General features: G+C 39.6%; 1 protein-coding gene across 16 annotated transcripts in view; it reads left to right on the forward strand.

Moving 5' to 3' along the window:
* Positions 1–15,199, forward strand: part of SPATS2L (spermatogenesis associated serine rich 2 like) — a 166,451-nt gene that overhangs the window by 14,272 nt on the left and 136,980 nt on the right. For all 16 annotated transcript variants that reach the window (XM_014832461.3, XM_014832466.3, XM_044768494.2 and 13 more), the window contains exon 2: positions 10,622–10,671. The gene's annotated coding sequence lies outside the window, so the exon portion shown is untranslated. The remainder of the gene's footprint in view (positions 1–10,621; positions 10,672–15,199) is intronic.

Consider the following 15,199-nt stretch of genomic DNA (forward strand, 5'->3'; position numbering starts at 1 on the left):
CAATTTTGTAAAATAAATTCCTACCTCAGCTATGATTTCAACTCATGTGAACTTGTTTGGTTTGGAGGAATTGCTTGTTAGCACATCATTCAGTTCTCTTTATGGAATCATGTCTCTGAAAACGCATTGGTGGGGTGACAGGAAATCACTCTTTAGGTGTCACTCCCACACATCATTATAGTCACACCTCCTGGCATAGGCAGTATCAAGCTGAGGCACGCCTAACAGTGTGCGGGTGTCCACGTAAATGGCTCCATGCCAGTATCACTGACATGACCGTGACAGAGAATGCTCTGATCGTGTCGTGTCACTAATGGGTGTGTTTCCTCTAAGTGGAAAATTCTGTATTATTTAAAAAGAGGTTTTTTCCCCCTCCCACACTCTTTGACTTTATATATATGTATATATATATATATATATTTTCTCTTCTCCCCAAAGCCCCCCAGTACATCGTTGTATATTCTAGTTGTGAGTGCCTCTGGTTGAGCTATGTGGGACGCCCCCTCAATGTGGCCTGGTGAGCAGTGCCGTGTCTGCGCCCAGGATCCGAACTGGTGAGACCCTGGGTCGCCAAAGCGGAGCGCGTGGACTTAACCACTCAGCCACGGGGCCGGCCCCCGACTTTTTATATTAATATCAAATGTCTGTCAAATACCCAGTGGTGCTTTCTGTACTATATTTTGTTGTATTCATGTACAAAATAGTTTTTTTACATGCTCTTTACCGTGGACTCCATGGAAAGAAAAAATAATTTAAAAGGATAACATTGAGGGACCCAAATCTATAATGAGTTAAGGAGTAAACCTTTGCTTCATAAAAATACTGATATTTATGTAATATTTTATATTTTACAAAGTACAGATTTTCTTTTCAGAAAACAGTTTTTTCTGGTTGTAAAGATAATGCATACTTATTGAATTTAGAAAAGATACCAAATGGATAAAAAATAGTTAAAAGTCGGCTAAAATTTCACCACCAGAGATTGTCATCATTAGCATCTGGTGCGTTTTCCTCACAAATATGCATGTACGTGTGTTTGTGAGTATGCATGCATACGTGTGTGTGTGTGTGTGTGTGCGCGCGTGTGTGTTTATGTAACTAGCATTATGGTGGACCTGGGAAGTTCGTACTGAACGTTCAGTGTGACACAGCAGTCAGAAGTGCTTTGGAATCAGGCACTTTGCCATTCTAGTCCTGGCTGTGCTACTTATGTAGTGACTATAAATTGCTTAAACTATCAAAACTTCAGTTTCTACTGCTATAAAATGAGGATGATAATAATATGCATCTAGTAGGTTTATTGTAAGAATTAATAAGATCATGCATGTGGAGTACATAGTATGGTGCCTGGCTTGTAGTAAATGCTCGGTAAATGTGAGCTATTATTATTTTACAGCGTTTCTTGTCCGCTTTCCTCACTTAAATTCTAGCATAGCAATCTCCCTAGTCATAAAATATTATTTGAAAAATATTTGGAGTGACTGCATACATTTCAATATCTGAATGTACCTTAATGTAATCATTTCCCCATGCTCAGACCATTTCCAGTGCTTTGTTGTCGTAAAGAGCACCCCAGTTAATATCCTTTACGTTGCTTTTTGTGCATAGACAACAGATTCAAAGTGAATTACTAATGGCATTTTATGGAGAGGTGGAAAAAAACTAACAATTCCTTAGTGTCTACTAATGTGCCAGCTTATGTTCTAGGTTTTTCACATAAAAAACTCTTCCACAACCCTTTTGAGATAAATCTGTTAACCCCATTTTTCAGATGAAACAGCTCTGAGGGGAGATCAGCAGTTCACCCAAGGTCACAGAGTTGTTGGTGGTAGAGATGGTGTTCGAAGCCGGCTGTCTGATTTCAAAGCTTAAGCTTCTCTACTCCGGCATGCAGTTCCTGCCTATTTTTTTAAGGCTGGTGGGATGAATAGTTACCATTGTGCTTTTTAGAAAATGTCACTTGGTGCCACGTAAAAGATAGGACACTTGGCTGGAATTCTTGGCTTACTCCGGATAGTACCTCTTGTGTGCGTATGTTCTTATATGTTTTGGCATCAAGTCTCTTTAAAATAAGTTGTTAACTAAAGGAAATAAAACATTCATGTGATTATTTGATGAAAGCAGACCTCAGGGAAGAAAACATTTATTTAGTCAATCATACAAAAGTCATCTTTGTTTTAGTTGTATGGACTGTGCCAGAGTTCTTTATCTCCCTAGGAATCAGATTATTTTGTGTAAGTCACTATAGGAATTAAACACTAACAGCCAAAGTAATTGATGCTCTCAAAAGGCGTTGTAAGTTTCGTTACTTGTATATTAGGGGTAGAAAGGTAAAATCGTTAGCCTTAGCGATAAGATGCTACAAGAGGAAAGAGCTGTAATAATTGCTGTAGGTTTGGGGGAGACATAAAGCATACTGGGATAAACCCCCAAAGAATTATTTGGTGAACTGACAGGTTGTCTTTAAAAAGTCAGCCATTTGGAACATTTATCTTGGCAGCTCTCAAATCTGACTTACAGCGTGTAGTGTGGCAGTCAATTTTGTAGGAAAAATGTATAATTAATGAGAAGATCAAGGTATAGGTATTGCCAGTCAGTACCTAACACGGTTTCTTAGAACAAAGGAACAATTGAAGTTGTCTATTAATAGGATAATCCTGGTTTGTCATTTTGTAGGTTTTTGGTTCTTAGTAAAAATGAAAGGGAAAAAAACCCTAGTAGTAATAGTTCATATTCAAGAAGTTCTTTGTTGCAGAGTTTATAACCAACTATTGTCTAGTCAAGAAAGCTATCTTTGGTTTTTGAGTTCTTGAATTTCTGTAGCCCTTGAGCTTACACATTCTTGCCTTAGAAATGTCCCAGTTTTCCTTAAGTCAGTTTAGTTCTTGCGAGGGAGAAACAGGGTCACTCAGAGCCCAGTACCTAAGAAGGTTACTGATCTTGCAAGAACATGACTACAAACTTGGTGTATTGAGAGTATGTCCCCCCTGGTAATGTTGCAGGTGGGAAGGGCCCAGCAAGTTAAATTTGGGCTCTCCACACAACTAGTGAGTAGTTAGAGGTGTGAACTGAGAGTTGGACATGGCATCTGCAGATTGGACTCAAGACGTGGCACCATTTCTTAGTAGCTGTCCAACCCTGGGCAAGTTGCGGGCCGAGCGCTTCCCTGTCTCTGGGCCCCAGCTCCTCAGCTCAGCTCCCCCGTGGAGATAATGATCACTGTAGAGTCGAAGGTCACTTGGAGGATTAAATGTACTGAGCAACACACTTGGTTAACTCAAAAGTGCTTTTATGAGCTGTTTCTAAGTAATTAGTTATGGCTACAAGTTATCCCTCTCAAGGAAGAGCCATTTACCATTTAAAATATTTTCGAATGAATAATGTGAATATTTGTAAAATACGTGTAAAAATACACTGCTTCTGGGACTAACCTCACCACACCTTCCTAATTCGTTGCTTATACTTTATCCAGTAATAATGGGACAGGCCCTTTCTCTGCTCTGGAAACCCTTGGTGCCTAGCTTGGAGTGTCTCAAAGCTTAGACACTCACTCCCATGGCATATTCCTCTGATGAGGATGATGAGGGAAGGAGGCCCTTGGCGTCAATAGGTGGTTCCTTTGAACACAATGAACACCTGTATAAAAGTAGGCATTTAGATATATTATGTTGTTCCAAAATAGAAGCAAAACTTGTGTATTTGATGTATTATTTTAGCTTATAATGAAAAAGCCTCAAAGAAAAAGACTATCAGGTAGAAAAACATATTCCAAGTTTACATTATAAACACTTGTAAGAAACTCTTTGATTATTAATGTAATCGTTTTGCTGGAGGGGAGAAGGAAAGGGAAGAAGAAGTTAGGAGTTTTGATGCTGACAGTTGTCTGATAGGAGCTTTTCGAAGTCTTTCTTGCTTCCCTCCAGCCCTGGCTGTGTCCGTAAGGGTGCAGAAAGTGCTTCTGAGTTTGGCGCCAAGAGAGTAAATCCCGCCCCTGGGGCTGCACTCACTCCCTTTCCCCAGGCTGCTGTGGGCTCACCTCCCAGCCTTTTATTGCCTCCCAGGCAGTCATGGTGGCCCTTTCTCTCAGTCCTTTAGAAGGACAGGATTTGTTCATTGACCACCCTAGCTTGGACTATACTGTAGGACCCTTAGGAAGATGTTTCAGGCAATTAATGATTAAAAAGTCTCTGTGGCGTTCCTCAAGTGGGATTTATACCAGAATGCAGGGATGGTTCAACATCCACACATCAATCAATGTGATTCACCACATCCACAAAATGAGGAACAAAAACCACATGATCATCTCAATAGACACAGAGAAAGCATTTGACAAGATCCAACATCCATTTATGATTAAAACTCTCAATAAAATGGGTAGAGAAGGAAAGTACCTCAACATAAAAAGGCCATATATGACAAACCCACAGCTGACATCATACTCAATGGAGAAAAACTAGAAACCATCCCTCTGAGAACAGGAACAAGACAAGCGTGCCCACTCTCACCACTCCTATTCAACATAGTACTGGAGGTTTTGGCTAGACCACTTAGGCAAGAAAAAGAAATAAAAGGAATCCAAATAGGCAATGAAGAAGTGAAACTCTTGCTGTTTGTAGATGACATGATTTTTTTAATAGAAAACCCTAAACAATCCATCGGAAAGCTATTAGAAATAATCAGTAATTACAGCAAAGTTGCACGGTACAAAATTAACTTACAAAAATAAATTGCATTTCTATACTCTAATAACAAACTAACAGAAAGAGAACTTAAGAATACAATTCCATTTACAATAGCAACGAAAAGAGTAAAATATCTTGGATTAAATTTAACCAAGGAAGTGAAAGACCTATACAATGAAAACTATAAGATTTTACTGAAAGAAATTGATGATGACACAAAGAAATGGAAAGACATCCCAAGGACATGGATTGGAAGAATAAACATAGTTAAAATGTCCATAGTACCTAAAGCAATCTACAGATTTAATGCAATCCCAGTCAGAGTCCTAATGACATTCTTCATGGAAATAGAACAAAGAATCCTAAAATCCTTATGGGGCAACGAAAGACCCCGAATTGCTAAAGCAATCCTGAGAAAAAAGAACAAAGCTGGAGGCATCACAATCCCTGACTTCAAAACATACTACAAAGCTACAGTAATCAAAACAGCATGGTACTGGTACAACAGACACACAGATCAGTGGAACAGAACTGAAAACCCAGAAATAAAACCACACATCCGTGGATAGCTGATCTTTGACAAAGGAGCTAAGAACATGCAGTGGAGAAAGGAAAGTCTCTTCAGCAAATGGTGTTGGGAAAACTGGACAGCCACATGTAAAAAAATGAAAGTACACCATTCTCTTACACCATTCACAAAAGTAAACTCAAAATGGATCAAAGACTTGAAGGTAAGACCTGAAACCATAAAACTTGTAGAAGAAAATATAGGCAGTACATTCTTTGACATCAGTCTTAAAAGGATCTTTTTGAATACTGTGTCTTCTCAGACATGGGAAACAAAAGAAAAAATAAGCAAGTGGGACTTCATCAGACTAAAGAGCTTCTACAAAGTAAAAGAAACCAAGATTGAGACGAAAAGACAACCCTCCAACTTGGAAAAAAAAGTTGTAAATCATATATCTAACAAGGGTTAATCTCCATAATATATAAAGAATTTGCACAACTCAACAACAAAAAATCAAACAACCTGATCAAAAAATGGGCAGAGGATATGAACAGACATTTCTCCAAAGAAGATATATAGATGGCCAATAGGCACATGAAAAAATGCTCAACATTACTGATCATCAGGGAAATGCAAATCAAAACTACACTAAGATATCACCTTACACCTGTTAGAATGGCTACAATAACCAAGACAAAAAATAACAAATGTTGGAGAGGATGTGGAGAAAAGGGAACCCTCATACAACGCTGGTGAGAATGCAAACTGGTTCAGCCACTATGAAAAACAGTACAGAGATTTCTTTAAAAACTACAAATAAAAATACTATATGACCCAGCCATCCCTCTACTGGGTATTTATCCAAAGAACTTGAAATCAGCAATTCAGAGACTTATGCTCCCCTATGTTTGTTGCAGCATTATTCACAATAGCCAAGACATGGAAGCAACCTAAGTGCTCATCGACAGATGATTAGATAAAGAAGATGTGGTATATGTATACAATGGAATACTACTCAGCAATAAAAAAATGACAAAATTGTCCCATTGACAATAACATGGATGGACCTTGAGGGTATTATATTAAGCGAAATAAGCCAGATAGAGAAAGACAAACATTGTATCATTTCCCTCATATGCGGAAGATAAACAAATACATGGACAAAGAGAATTATTTAGTGGTTACTAGGAGGAAGGGGGATGAGGGGTGGGCACAAAGGCTGAAGGGGTGCACCTATATGGTAACTGACAAATAATAATGTACAACTGAAATTTCACAATGTTGTAAACTATCATAACCTCAATAAAAATATATCTATATTGAAAAATAAATTTTAAAAAAGTCTCTGTGGCATTCCTTGGGGACAGGAGTATGTGAGCCAAGTGCTGGGCATTTCAAACAAGCCACCATGACCACTTACCATTAGGGGGCCAATGGAAGGCCCCTGGAGCACCAGACTCCTTGAGCATGCCAGCTGAGATGGCTAAACCTGTTTGCTATACTCCTCTTGAATCAGTTTCTAAATTTTATTTCTCCTTCTGCACAGGAAACTATTCTGAATTTCCCTCACTTGTTTTGGTACCACATTTCATTCAGCTCACTTCTTCATCCGCTCTTTCTTGAGCATCTGCTCTGTACCAGGCACTGTGAGAGGAACAAAGAGTAATCAGACTTCGAAAAGGAGAAAACATTATGTACCTGAGACAGAAGTAAGGTGGCCTCCAGAGTTGAGGGAAGGGAGAGGTTAAGTACATAATGATTCTTTTTCTCTCTACTTTCTACAGTAAATTGTACTACATAAAAATCTATGCTAACATTCATTTATGTAGCAAATCCCATTATAATGAATATTCCTGTTATCTGTGACTCTGGCAAGCAGCGTTAGAACACAATTCTAGTACAACACAGGACTTGGGACAGTCCCTTGGAGTGAGCCGAAATGGGATTTGACCTATATATCAAGCTTTTCATGGTTTTGATATTTTTCGTTACCATGTGTCAACAAATACCTGACTTGATATTAAAGCCAGTTAAATCAATATTTCTTGCTGTAGTCAAGATACAGCAACATATATCCAAGGGCAACATATCCCCAACAGCCATATTTTGTTGAGTACATATATTTTATCATAAACCTAACTGATAAAACTACCTTCAGATGAATAGAATGAAAATATCAACATAGCTACCTTAAAAAAAAAAAAGCCAGAGAATCTATGATCGTGTCCCTCAGCCTTCGTTTAAGCAGTCCCATCATTTACTTTGTACTCTTTAGTCCTGAGGAATGCTGGTGTGAAAAGGTCTTGATTGTGGTAGCTCTGGTTTCTTTCACTCTGCTCCAGTGGGTCCGTTTTAACCTTCTCCCAACTCCCGTCCCAACCAGAGGATTTCTGAACACAGCCCCAGAGTAGCAGGTACCAGTGAACTGAGAGTCTCGGACTGTAGGAATCTAGGAATCGCGTTGGAAGGGAGAGGGGGATTGAACCCCATTCCTTCTTGCTCTTTTTCTGAACTTTTAACTGTTAGAAGATTTCTGAAAGTTGCTTGTTAGAAACTCACAATATTTCTATAAACAAATGATCTGAAGCATCAACTTATAAACACCAACAGATTTATTTACTGTTATCAGAAAAGCCTAGCTTCTCTTCCCTGTGTACTATGGATAGAAGAGTGGCTGTCATTTTTGGGCTCCTACTCTGTGCTAAGCACTTAACAGTATCTCATCTCTAGTAGTCAAAATGATGCTTTCAGGCACGTGTTTTTACTTCCATCTTATGTATGCTGTGGGCTTCTAAGTAACTTACCTGAGAGCACCAAGCTAGAAAGTGTATAAGCAGGGATTTGAACCCAAGTTTGGCTGATTCCAAAGCCTTTTCACTTTTTACATCAGGCGATTTTCCATAACATATCATGAGATTGAAAAATCTTTTTTTTTCAAATCGTTAAAGTAACACATGCTCATTTTAGGAAGTTTGGAAAGAAGAGAAAATTGTAAAGAAGAAAAAATCACCCATAATTCTTCACCACAGGGATAATGACTACTAAAATTTTAATTTTTTTCTTTGTAGGCTTAAGAAAGCTATAATTTATATTCCCAAAAAAGTACTGTTCGTCGTCTTTGAAGTTTATGCACATACTCCAACTGTATTGCTGTTGCTTAAAACATTTTTGGAATCCCTTTCAGAGCCAATTTAGGAACCGGATTCTCTATCGACTCTCACGCTCGGGGTACCTTTGGCAGAGACATAGCAAAGACAGTGCATCCGTTACTTGAATATCTATCAAAATAATACATTTTTATATGTTCTACCATTTTATGCCTTCTAAAATCATATGCTGCAAATATTTAACCATCCTGTACAGAACACCATCATTGCCCTCTCTAAGAAGCAGAAGCGTCTCTGCTGACTTCTGTTGTGGTAGAAGATGGAATTCGCCAATGCGCTACTTCCTCCCATGTCAAAGATTGATGGATATTTTGGGGTTGTTTAAAAGTCTTTATTAAAAATTAAATCTATAAATGTTTAATATCTCATTTGACAACTCGTGTTATTTATTACATTGTCAACACAACAATGTTTGCCTTTTGTGGTACATAAAGAAAATCAGAAAACTGTTTTTGTCAAAAGTTTGAAAAACATCTTTTAAAATCAATTTCTTTTTAATGGAAGTATTATACTCACTGAATTATTCCCCTCCAAGGAGTTTTGGTGAAAGCAAATATATCTTAAGTGTGATGAACTGATCTTTAAATAAAGTCAGTAGCGTCTTGTGTTGAAGTGTTTTTCAAAGAAGCAGGCATGCGTGTGCACTCACACACACACACACACACGCATGCATAAAAGAAAAGATCGCTTTCAAAATGGCTGTTGGTGTACTTTTATTAAAGTCAAGAAAGTCAAGTAGTTAAGTGCCAGCTGAGTTCTCATCACTCTGGTTTATTGCATACAACACTATTACTTTTAGAAAACAACCCTAACCTGCAACCCAAGCTTCTTGCTTGTTGTCGGGTTTCTGCCATATTTTTCACAGATATTTTTATCTGCTCCATCATCTTAGCATGGTGTTCCCTCCCCCAGACTGCTGGGCACCTGGGACACGGGGATCCTGGATCTTGGATAGGTGCAGAATTCTTTGGGGCCACTACCAGGGTTCAGGTTGGGGCAGACTGGGCATGCACAGTTGTCCTCAGGGCTGCCCTCTTCCCTGGTCTCCTGATTGCCAAGATTTCCTACCATATAACTTCATCATGCTCACAGAGCTGATTACAAAGTGTGGGCTGCGTCTTGTGTTGATGTCCTGGGCACTATTCACGGTGCCTGGCGTTGTGTTCTAGCAATGTTTGTTAGATAAATGAAGGGTTATAATACATTCTCTCAAAAATGGAATGTTGGGGAGAAGTTAATCTGATTGAAAGAAAGTCAGAATAGAATTGTAGATTAGAATCTCAAGATTTAAGAGCTTCTAGGTCAGTCCTCTCATTTAAAGGTGAAACCTGGAGAGGTCAGCTGACTTGCAGAAGGTCACCTAGAAAGTTGCTGCTGAGCCAGGCACAGTGTCCAGCATCCTGAGGTCCCGTCCTGTCCTTTCCAGAGCTCCCTCCTTGTTGTCGTTCCCCGGATGTTTCATGGAGGTTGAGCTGCTTCTGCAGGATCAGTCACCGGAGCATTTGAAGCCCCACACAGTGCTTAATGGAGGCTTGGATGCTCAGTGATTCTCAGGGACACTTGAAGCGATTGTTGACTTGCTGAGTGATTGGTTGGTTGGTTGATGACCTTGGCCCCCGTCTCTCTGCTTTAGTGATTACTAGCTGAATGGCAAGTTCCCTGGTGTTGTGTGGGTATTATAGCCTATCTCTTGGAGAGGGGATATTAAGCAACAGTAATAACAATAGCTACCATTTGTTTGTGATAAATTAGGCAGGACGTGGTTGTGGTTTAGAGTCCAGGCTCTAGGGCCAGATGGTCACAGTTAGAATCCCAGCTCCAGCACTTGTCCCGCATATTTTTATGAGACAGGTGATTTGACCTTTCAGTGCCTCGTTTTCAACATCTGCAAAATACTAATGGTAAAAGTGCCTCCCTCAGAGTATTGAAGAGTTAGCCCATTTGGAGCCCTAGAGCAATGCCAGGCAATTTCTAAGCAAGGGATAAATGTTAGCTATTGTTGTTATTAAAATATTACTATTGTAATATTATATCATATTATCCAGTCTTCTCAACAGCTCTCTGAGGAAAGTACTGTTATTACCCCCATTGCACAGTTGAGTAACTGAGACACAGAGAGGTTCTCTACCTACACAGCTCTAAGTCATGGGTAAGGCCCATGTCTGCCTCACTCCAGATCATGTGCTTGGGTGTGGGAGTGATGGAAGTGGGCTGTGTAGCTGCTGAATGTGAGATCTGACCTCCCAAATTTCCTTTTTCCCTAGAGCACTCCAGGACCCAGGCTGCTTTTAGGAGCATCTCCGTGGCTTCCCAGGTAAGTGGAGATGGTCCTTCCCTTCCCCATGTCTTCCTCCCGAGCATGGCCAGCTGGGCCTGTGCCTCCACTGACTCCCGGAGGCCTGGTCACAGGCTTTGTCAGCCTCTTGGGGTTGCAACCCCAGAGTCCTTGTTTATTGTGGTGTAGACTGAAGTCCCTCGTGATGGGGTGGGGAAGGGGCGGTGGGCTTGGGCACTCCTGCCCCACCTACCTCCGCTTCTTCGCCTGCATCGGCATTTCTGTGGATTTCTTCAGAGTAGTTTCACGCATGGAAAATACTTCAAAGTACCAGAAAAAAAGTCTTCTGTAGATGCCCTTGAGATGTAGAAAGGGATCATGGTGAAGAGCAACAGGCCTTCCCACCCCGCAGTGATTCCCATTTTCGCTATTGTTGCCATTGTTGAAGAACTTGCGCCAACGAATCCAGACGTCTGACTCACAACCTCCAGTGCTCACTGAGCCTTGAGTGGGAGTGGAAGGACACAGGCCTTTGAGCCAGGCAGCCTGGCTTCACACCCTGCTTCTGCTGCCCAGGAATCGTGTGGTGTTTGCGTGCCACCTGCCTCCCTGAGCCCCGGCTTTTTCCTCTCTGAGATGAGCTCATTATACCCATCTCACAGGGTTGGGGTATGTCCAGCTCATGTGTTTAGAGTGAACTGTACAAGACTGACATTGGTTTCCATGGTAATTATTATTGTTACAGTTATTGTATTTGAATGGGTTCATCAAAAGTATTTGCTGGACAGGAAGCGTGTTGTTATTTTTGGTTCATCACACTTCCTCCGAAATATTTTTATTTCTTCCTCCAGCAGTCTTGCTTATTTAAATTAGTCTGCTTAGCAAGCCGTATAGTCATGAAAAGATCATCTCTGGTTCAGACCCTGTCAAATGATTGTGAATTCCAAATTGAGGTAGTCCAAATTAATGAGGTCTTGTCGCACCTGCATATTTTCATAATGTTTTATATAAACTTGATTCTTTTCTCCATAACCCTGAAACTTTAGTGGTAAAGTGGCTGTAACTTTTTGAAAAGAGCCGTTAATATTGGTGGGAGTTGGTTGTTTTCCGTGAATGGAATAGAATATTTTACTTCCTCATATGTGAAATCTGAATCACCATGAAAATACTTTCTTTGTAGTAGTTCAAAGAGAATTATTATGGAAACTACTGGTTGATTCTCTCTCTCTCTGTCTCTCTCTCTCTCTCTCTGTCTCTCTCTCGCTCTTTGTGTCACATACACACTGCTTGGTTTTTCTTTCCATTAGGCCACTGATGAGTTACTATGTAAATTCTGGCAGCCTTCTCCCCCGTCAGACAAGCAAGGGCAAAATCAATTCCTCTTTTCTTGGAATGTACCAAATAATCAGAAACTCTGATTATTCTGCTGGAAGGCACCAAACAGCTTGATGGAAAGATGTACCAATTGAAAACAATTCTGATCATATTTCTGTCAGGAGAATGAGATACCTCCAGCTGTCTGTCACTAATCATATTAGAGGTGGAAAGCAGGAATGTTTGGCCTGCAAAGATTCCTCTAATCACATGTTGGAACACGACTTTTACTGGCTGCTTATCCCAGAGCGGTGACATGGAACGACCATGCTGTAACTCGTCTTGCCAATTGGTGGTAGTCTCCAACATATGTCACATGAGCACAGTTAAGGAATTTTCTAATTACAGTTCAAAGACTTTCTTTTATCTTTTTATGCTCATTCTGCAGACATCACTGATTGAAATGATTTCTCCCTCAGCATAATCCTATTGCCAGCAGTTACAAGAGAGCAGGGAGATGGCAAATGAAACCCACAATAACTGAAGAGGTGTCCGAATTCAATTAGGAAGAGGCCTCTCCCATCTGGACGCATAAGCCATATAAATCCGTTTTAATTGTGAGCTGTGGTACTTATCTGGTCATGTTGATTTTGGATGCACGTGCCAAAGCTGGATTTAGACCAGAACTCCAGATCTTCGAGCCCTAATGGCTAATTTGGGTGTCCACTGAATCCCTTAATTCATTTCTTAATTAGTTCTTCCAGAATTAGAGTTGCTTGCTTACAATCATTTTCATAAAATTTTCATAAATCTAAATAAATGTACATAGATTTTTTTCCCCCATGGTTCACGCGTTTTGCTCTGTTCTTAAAGAACTATTCCTGTTGTTATCAAAATAATAAAAACAATCCCAACAACTTGTTGGCAAAATTAACATGTTGCCAGGCAGTGTAGTAGAGTATGGACTGAGGCACCAGGAAGCCTGCTTTTAATTTTCAACTCTGCTACGTACAGCCATGGGACCTCGGTCAGGTTACTTTCCCGCTCTGTGCCTCAGTTTCCTTTGGTAAAATGGGAAGAATAATAGTACCTATCTTATAGGGTTGTTTTGAGGATTCAAATAGCATTGCATATAAGAACTGATATGCAGAAAGTGCCTCACATTCTAATAAATGTTAGTGATTCTGTCTGTTATCAATAAGACAATGGGAGACCGATGAGCCGGTGTCACCGTATGCCATCTAAGTATGTCCCATGTACGCAGTCCATGTGGAGATGACTCGTGGTGGTGATCAAACGTTGGAGACTCTGCAGTTGGACTTAGTCTGTCTTATTTGTATTTGTACTTCTCATTGCGCTACAGTATTAGCATTTTTGGCTTTCCATGGTTGATCAATGTGAGTGTTAACTTGAAACCTTTTGGTGCAAAATTTCTTTAAAATTTGAACGAATGTTTTGTTCCCCCAGTAGACACAATATTGACCCTCATTAAAAGGAAAAATGTGATTATAATATGTAAAAAATATCTATGTGTTGGGGGGAGAGTTTTGGAGGTATTGGCTTCAATAAATTTTCAAACTATTGAAATTTTCAAACTGTTTTTTAACAGAGTTTAATGTATTTAATATCATGGTTCAAATTTTATGAGTGTATAGGAGTACAAGTCTAGGGAAAGATAAATCTAGTCGTTTAATGAGGTTTCTTCATGGCTACGTAAGAGTTAGTTAACATTAAAACTGATTGCTAAGCCATGCACTAGAATTACCTTTCCTTAGGTTTTTTTTTTAAAATTAAGTTAAATAGGACCCAGCAATTCCCCTCATGTGTGTGTGTATGCATGTGTGTATTCTAGAGAAGTGTATACTCATGTACATCCAGAAACAGTTGTAAAATGTTCTTAGCAGCATTGTTTGTATTAATCTCAAATTAGAAATGTCCAAATTATCTATCAGTAGTAGAATGGATGAATAAGTTGTGGTGTAATCATAAGATTGAATACTATACAGCCATGAAAAAAGAATAAACTAGAGGTACACACAGTAACACTGATGTATCTCACAGACGTAATGTTGTAAGAAAGAAGATACAAAATAATACATAGCAATCTTATTCCATTTATATAAAGTGTGAAAAAAGACAAAGCTAGACTCTTTTGCTAACAGGTGCATACCTAAGTGGCCGATACTATAAAGAAAAGCCATGAATTTACTACTGAAGAATCAGGATAGTGGTTACCTCTGAGAGAGGGGGTGCTGGGGAAGAGAAAGGACCTGGAGGGCTCTGGGAGTGCTGGCAATGTTCTGTGTTTTGACTGGGTTAGTAGTTGCATGGGTAATATCCAGTATATTACATGAAACATTAATGTTTTATGTGCTTTTCTGGTTGTAGGTTATAGGTCATAATATTAAAAGGCAAAATAACTATCTTTTTGACCTGGATTGGTTTGTCCTTGTCCTGCATAGTTTTAGGCCTAGAGATTCCTGTGATTATAAGTGGTTCTAGAAGTAAGCTGCTTCCTGGCTGCATGGCAAGTGGCCTCAAAAGTGGAATGTGCACCCCTTGGAGCTCTTGAGAAGATCCATTTGGGTGAGAAAGAAATTGATTAGGACTTGCATTTACTTTCATTTTATTCTGAAGCATCATGATAACTGATGGTGACTGTGTTGACGCTGGCATAGTGCTGGGTCCATGTGTCAGGTGGTTGGGTGTCACCTGGAGGGAGGGAGGTGAAGCTCCCCCTTCAAAGTGGCTTCCCCGCTGGTTCCTCTGCTTTGGTTATTTTGTGAAATACATCGTGCCTGGTTAACTGGATTTACAAATTCTATATTTTAGTTTTAACACACTCTCACAAACTAACAGAATCTTCAAAAGATTCTGCAAAGAATTCTTGTAAATGGAAGACAGTTTTAATATCATAGGCAATGGGAAAATGGGAAGGTTTAGCATGAACTCTTTGTCAGCCACATGATGAGATAATGACAGTGACCATCGGGTCAGATCTGGCAAGAAGCTGGCCACCAAAATTCTAAATGATCTGGAAGACGTATGGATTTATATCCACTGTGGTTAATTAGTCATGGACCTCGCCCTGCATTTGCCTTGAGATAATCGTGATTAGGAAAACATTACATCACTTCTGTCATTCTCCTTTTCTATTTTGTTCATGTTTTATAAGGTATATAACGTGCTGATACAATAATATACATATATGAATTATAAACAAACGACCAAACATATTTGGGGATACATATTC

Source organism: Equus asinus, chromosome 4 (genome assembly GCF_041296235.1).
Source record: "Equus asinus isolate D_3611 breed Donkey chromosome 4, EquAss-T2T_v2, whole genome shotgun sequence".
Taxonomy (NCBI): Eukaryota; Metazoa; Chordata; class Mammalia; order Perissodactyla; family Equidae; genus Equus; species Equus asinus.